Raw genomic sequence first — 6,798 nt, forward strand, 5'->3', positions numbered from 1 at the left:
GACTGATAGCATTCTCTGTGTAAGCGTGTATACATAAATAGCTGTCAGTCACTGATAGCTGTACACAGGAAAGGTGTTATCAGTAATTAATAGCATTCTCTGTGTAAGTGTGTATACACAGATAGCTGTGAGTCACTTATAGCTGTACATAGGGGAGGTGTTATCAGTTATTGATAGCATTCTCTGTGTAAGTGTGTATACAGAGATAGACACCAGTAACTAATAGTTGTACACAGGGAAAGTGTTATCAGTGATTGATAGCATTCTCTGTGAAAGTGTGTAGACATAGATAGCTGTTAGTCACTGATAGCTGTACATGGGGAGGTGTGTATACATAGCCGTCAGTCACTGATAGTTATATATACGGGAGAGGTGTTATCAGTGATTGATAGTATTCTCTGTGTAAGTGTGTATACAGAGATAGCTGTCAGTCACTGATAGTTGTACACAGGAGAGGTGTTATCAGTGATTGATAACATTCTCTGTGTAAGTGTATATACATAGACAGTGTCAGTCACTGATACCTGTACACAGGGGAGGTGTTATCAGTGATTGATAGTATTCTCTGTGTTAGTGTTTATGTCTAGATAGCTGTCAGTCGATCATAGTTGGACAGGGGGAGGTGTTATCAGATATTGATGGCATTCTCTGTGTAAGTGTGTATATAAAGATAGCTGTCAGTCACGGATAGTTGTAATATATCAGGCTGGTTTAAAATCTGTAAAAAAAACACAGATGGGCGCACCATAGGGTAATTCTGTGGGTATATATTGATATATGGAGAGAGATGGTAAGGCTCACCTTATATGGTTGTGCAAGGATAGGCACAACACTATTGTAGGTATTATCAAACAAGCCTGGATGTCTGGATAGGGCGGTCTGCAGCCACGGGATCACAGAAGATCTTCAAACGGAGAAGCCTGGAGCCCCCAAGAAGATAATAGTATAAAGGAACAAAAACACGTCCCACGGCGCGAATTACCGTCAGCCAGTCACCAGGATCAAGAAGAAATCTTTTTATTGCAGCGATACAACGCGTTTCGGGGAATCACTCCCCTTCATCAGGTACACAGAGCTGCACAAAATAACAGCACAAGGCTACACATATTTATACTTACAAACATACCGCCCTTAAAGGGTCACAGGGTCAGAAGGGAGGAGATTTGGGTGTTGCCTAAATGATCAGTGGCAAATATAATGTGCATATCTGCAAGCTCTCATAATGAGCCGCCGATGTGCACATTAGAAACACATTTGTATTATATAAAGCTAGAAAAGCACACTGAAAATAGTCCGTTTTGTAAGTGACCTCAAAACAATACACCCATATGGGGGCCGACCCTATGAGGTGTGCAATAGCAAACGCATCACAGGTTTCTAATCAAATAAGGCGATTGTAAAGTTCTATCAAGACTCTAGGACCTGTGTCACATGACCGGATCCCAGTCACGTGAGAGCCGTTGCTCGGTCACAAGGTAACAAAAGTGGTGAGGGGGCCGTCCTCTCTAAAGAAGCTAGCTCACGTCACTCAACCTGGTATCACATGGCTCACATCACGTGAGTAAGATCCGATCATGTGAGAGCCGTTACCTAGTTACAGGGACACTTGAATGGTGAGAGAGCCGTCTGACTTGCATTTCTATAACCGCACATCGCATAGTCAGATAGAAACTTATCAGAGTCGTTTTTATAAACCAGAGGGCGCTCTCACTGGAAATCTACTGTGATTCAACAGAAAAAGAACATTTAGAACATTCACAAAAATAGAGGAGGGGAGGAAAAAGAAAAGCATATATTGTGAAGATCACATACATATAATGTTGCCCTACAGATACAATAACTAGATTCCTGAAAAATAAACAATGTTATTAAACATAAATAGGAAGTGGCATGATACGACCTTAAAAAGATTTAAAAAATTGATATATATATAAAGGTCTACAGCACCCGCTCTTCCCAGGTGGTCTCCCATCCAAGTACTGGCCGAGCCCAACCCTGCTTTGCTTCTGAGATCGGACGAGATCAGGCGTACCCAGGGTGGCATGGCCAATAAATAAAGGAAGGGAAATATAAAATCTGATACTCCTTTTAAGAAAAGAATTAAATAATTTTAGCCACTTATTAGGTTTCTAATTAAGAAAGTCCTTCTACTAAAAGAATATTAATATTAAGAATTAAAAATATATAAAAAGAATTTTTATGTGATTGGGACGTCATCCAATCAAATCACATAATAAATTGACATTAGTCATGCAGGATTTGGGGGATACAGGTGGGTGCATGCGTGCAGTTGGTAAAAGTACACACGCATGCCACCACTATCCCAAAATACCTGATGATTGACAAACATCACCAATTGGTGGCGTGGTTGTCACCCTATTATTTTATCAGAAAGAAGAAGTTCAAGACAGCAGTAATGTAGTTAAGGGTCTGGATCTAATAGAGAAAAGACAAACATCTATTACTCATATTTTCCCTTTCCAATGATGACAGGGTGTATATATCATCAATTTATAGATTGATTTCAAATGCCTCATTAAGACCCTGGGGGCTCAGGCTATTAAGTTTATAGATCCAGAACATTTCACGTCTTTTGATTGTTTGTGTAATGTTCCGGATGTCAGCATGAATTTTCTCTATAGGTATTACAAAAATACTTGAAAAAAGACCCTGATGTTTATCCGCAATATGTCTTGATACACTGTGCTGCATAAATTTCTTCTTAGTGTTTGAACGGTGTTTGTTCAACCTATTCCGTAACGTCTGTGTGGTGCGACCGACGTACTGTAATCCACATTGGCATTCCAGCACGTAGATCACATTATTTGACCCACAGTCCATTGGTTGCTTAATATTAAAAATTTCCCCAGTAGTATTACTACGAAAAGAGGTAGAGTTACGTATAGAAAGGCAACATAGACATTTAGATTGTCTACATTTAGTACTGCCCACTGGTCTAGATGGTATAAATGAACTAATGTTCGACCCAGTTGCTTTTTGATGGAATTTACGTAATTTAGTAGGTGCTAACAAATTTTTTAGGGTTTTAGCTCTCCTAAAAGTTAGGGGCGGGTGGCTTGGTAGGGATTTGCCTATGTATGGGTCTTTTTTAATAATATGCCAATATTTGGAAAGGATATTTCTCACGTCCTTATGATTACCACTATAAGTAGTAATAAAGTTGGTACCCCATTTAATATTTTGCTGTTTGTCCTTTGCCTGATCTTTCTGGTTGGCTAATAGGCAATTTTCTTGTGTAAGAGCCTTGGCTCGATTAAAAGCCGCCTCAATAACCCTATGAGGATAACCTTTTTTCTGAAATCTTCTCCGAATGATTTCACTCTGTGAGATGAAATCCCTAGTTAGCGAACAGTTCCTCCTTAATCTCTTAAATTGACTAAAAGGGATATTTGTCTTCCATTTTTTAAAATGGAGACTTGAATACTCAAGATAACTATTGCAATCGACCTTTTTAAAGAACGTACGTGTTATAATTTTGTCACCAACAGCATTCATTTCTAAGTCCAAGAATTCAATTCTTGAACGGTCATGTGTCCCTTCAACCTTTCAACCTTTTATCCGACCCACCACAAGGGGAATTTCATAGATACTTTTTACCATCTAGTGATGGATGATTTTCGATCCATCCATCAGAGGCCCATTTTGAATCAGAATCTCAGTCCCAAAGAATCTAAGGCAGTAAAAAGCCTATGTGAAAACACCTCAATAGTCATCCGTAATGCCGACAAGGGTGGAGGCGTGGTCATCCAAAATAGAGATGACCTCTACCTCTTTTCGTAGTAATACTACTGGGGAAATTTTTAATATTAAGCAACCAATGGACTGTGGGTCAAATAATGTGATCTACGTGCTGGAATGCCAATGTGGATTACAGTACGTCGGTCGCACCACACAGACGTTACGGAATAGGTTGAACAAACACCGTTCAAACACTAAGAAGAAATTTATGCAGCACAGTGTATCAAGACATATTGCGGATAAACATCAGGGTCTTTTTTCAAGTATTTTTGTAATACCTATAGAGAAAATTCATGCTGACATCCGGAACATTACACAAACAATCAAAAGACGTGAAATGTTCTGGATCTATAAACTTAATAGCCTGAGCCCCCAGGGTCTTAATGAGGCATTTGAAATCAATCTATAAATTGATGATATATACACCCTGTCATCATTGGAAAGGGAAAATATGAGTAATAGATGTTTGTCTTTTCTCTATTAGATCCAGACCCTTAACTACATTACTGCTGTCTTGAACTTCTTCTTTCTGATAAAATAATAGGGTGACAACCACGCCACCAATTGGTGATGTTTGTCAATCATCAGGTATTTTGGGATAGTGGTGGCATGCGTGTGTACTTTTACCAACTGCACGCATGCACCCACCTGTATCCCCCAAATCCTGCATGACTAATGTCAATTTATTATGTGATTTGATTGGATGACGTCCCAATCACATAAAAATTCTTTTTATATATTTTTAATTCTTAATATTAATATTCTTTTAGTAGAAGGACTTTCTTAATTAGAAACCTAATAAGTGGCTAAAATTATTTAATTCTTTTCTTAAAAGGAGTATCAGATTTTATATTTCCCTTCCTTTATTTATTGGCCATGCCACCCTGGGTACGCCTGATCTCGTCCGATCTCAGAAGCAAAGCAGGGTTGGGCTCGGCCAGTACTTGGATGGGAGACCACCTGGGAAGAGCGGGTGCTGTAGACCTTTATATATATATCAATTTTTTAAATCTTTTTAAGGTCGTATCATGCCACTTCCTATTTATGTTTAATAACATTGTTTATTTTTCAGGAATCTAGTTATTGTATCTGTAGGGCAACATTATATGTATGTGATCTTCACAATATATGCTTTTCTTTTTCCTCCCCTCCTCTATTTTTGTGAATGTTCTAAATGTTCTTTTTCTGTTGAATCACAGTAGATTTCCAGTGAGAGCGCCCTCTGGTTTATAAAAACGACTCTGATAAGTTTCTATCTGACTATGCGATGTGCGGTTATAGAAATGCAAGTCAGACGGCTCTCTCACCATTCAAGTGTCCCTGTAACTAGGTAACGGCTCTCACATGATCGGATCTTACTCACGTGATGTGAGCCATGTGATACCAGGTTGAGTGACGTGAGCTAGCTTCTTTAGAGAGGACGGCCCCCTCACCACTTTTGTTACCTTGTGACCGAGCAACGGCTCTCACGTGACTGGGATCCGGTCATGTGACACAGGTCCTAGAGTCTTGATAGAACTTTACAATCGCCTTATTTGATTAGAAACCTGTGATGCGTTTGCTATTGCACACCTCATAGGGTCGGCCCCCATATGGGTGTATTGTTTTGAGGTCACTTACAAAACGGACTATTTTCAGTGTGCTTTTCTAGCTTTATATAATACAAATGTGTTTCTAATGTGCACATCGGCGGCTCATTATGAGAGCTTGCAGATATGCACATTATATTTGCCACTGATCATTTAGGCAACACCCAAATCTCCTCCCTTCTGACCCTGTGACCCTTTAAGGGCGGTATGTTTGTAAGTATAAATATGTGTAGCCTTGTGCTGTTATTTTGTGCAGCTCTGTGTACCTGATGAAGGGGAGTGATTCCCCGAAACGCGTTGTATCGCTGCAATAAAAAGATTTCTTCTTGATCCTGGTGACTGGCTGACGGTAATTCGCGCCGTGGGACGTGTTTTTGTTCCTTTATACGGATAGTTGTACACAGGGAAGATGTCATTAGTGATTGATAGCATTCTCTGTGTAAGTGTGTATACATAGATAGCTGTCAGTCACTGATAGCTGTACATGGGGAGGTGTTAACAGTGATTGATAGCATTCTCTGTGTAAGTGTATATTCAGAGATAGTTGTCAGTTGTATAGTTGTATACGGTGGAGGTGTTATCAGTGATAGCATTCACTGTGTGAAGGGCCCTTTACATGGGCCGAGGATTGAGCAGATTATTGCTAACGAGTGTTCATAGTAACACTTGTTAGTGATGATCTGGTGGTGTAAATGCAGCGGTGATTACCCGACGAACAAGCAAAATGCTCGTTCATCAGGTAATTGGATCATTTGTGCAGCTGGAAAGAAGCTATATGTTAATTGATGACTTAATCACCTATAATTGAGAGTACAAAGACAGAGTGGGGATGGTGATTCCTATTAAAACTTAACTTTTAATTCATTTCATAGAAAGGGGTCCCTAGATATTCTTATTTGATAACAAAAAAGTGCACAATAACACAAAAGATAGTGAATAACACGGTGCACGGCGGCACCTAAGATAACCGGTAGTCCTACCGTTCTCCTGTAGTCCTCCAGTTTTTGTAGATATTCAGTAGATGTGGTGTTACTGAGAGTAGAGCAGTCAGCACTGGATGGGGGTATTAGTGGGTTCTAGGTCCCTAGACCGCCCTAAGATGTTGGTGCTAGCGTGACCCTAGCGTCCTATTCACGGAGCACCCGTTCTAACAGCCCCCCTCTGGAACCTTGTCATTTTGCTACTTAGCCCTATTGTGCCCTAGTGCAGCTAATCCCTATACGCATGTTTCGCGTCAAATCTAATCAGGGGAATATTGAGCACATATAGAGGGGCAATACAATAACATATGGTGTTGGTACACGGGAATTAGTGATCAACACACATTGTTATCAGGTGTGACAAAAAAGACACATTGATACATTACAGGTGGTAGCCCCTGTTCCAGGCTCCACACACGTATCGGGGCTCAGTATGTACCTAAAGATAAGAAGGCAGTGTTGAATGGGCG

The 6,798-nt window shown here is 40.0% G+C and overlaps 2 pseudogenes; one reads left to right on the forward strand and one right to left on the reverse strand.

Annotated features, from left to right (window-relative positions):
* Window positions 1-1,935: 1,935 nt before the first annotated feature.
* On the reverse strand, window positions 1,936-2,054 carry LOC122925334 (annotated as a pseudogene).
* A 2,571-nt stretch (window positions 2,055-4,625) lies between these two features.
* On the forward strand, window positions 4,626-4,744 carry LOC122925337 (annotated as a pseudogene).
* Window positions 4,745-6,798: the final 2,054 nt, after the last annotated feature.

The sequence above is a fragment of the Bufo gargarizans genome, chromosome 1, assembly GCF_014858855.1.
Source record: "Bufo gargarizans isolate SCDJY-AF-19 chromosome 1, ASM1485885v1, whole genome shotgun sequence".
NCBI lineage: Eukaryota > Metazoa > Chordata > Amphibia > Anura > Bufonidae > Bufo > Bufo gargarizans.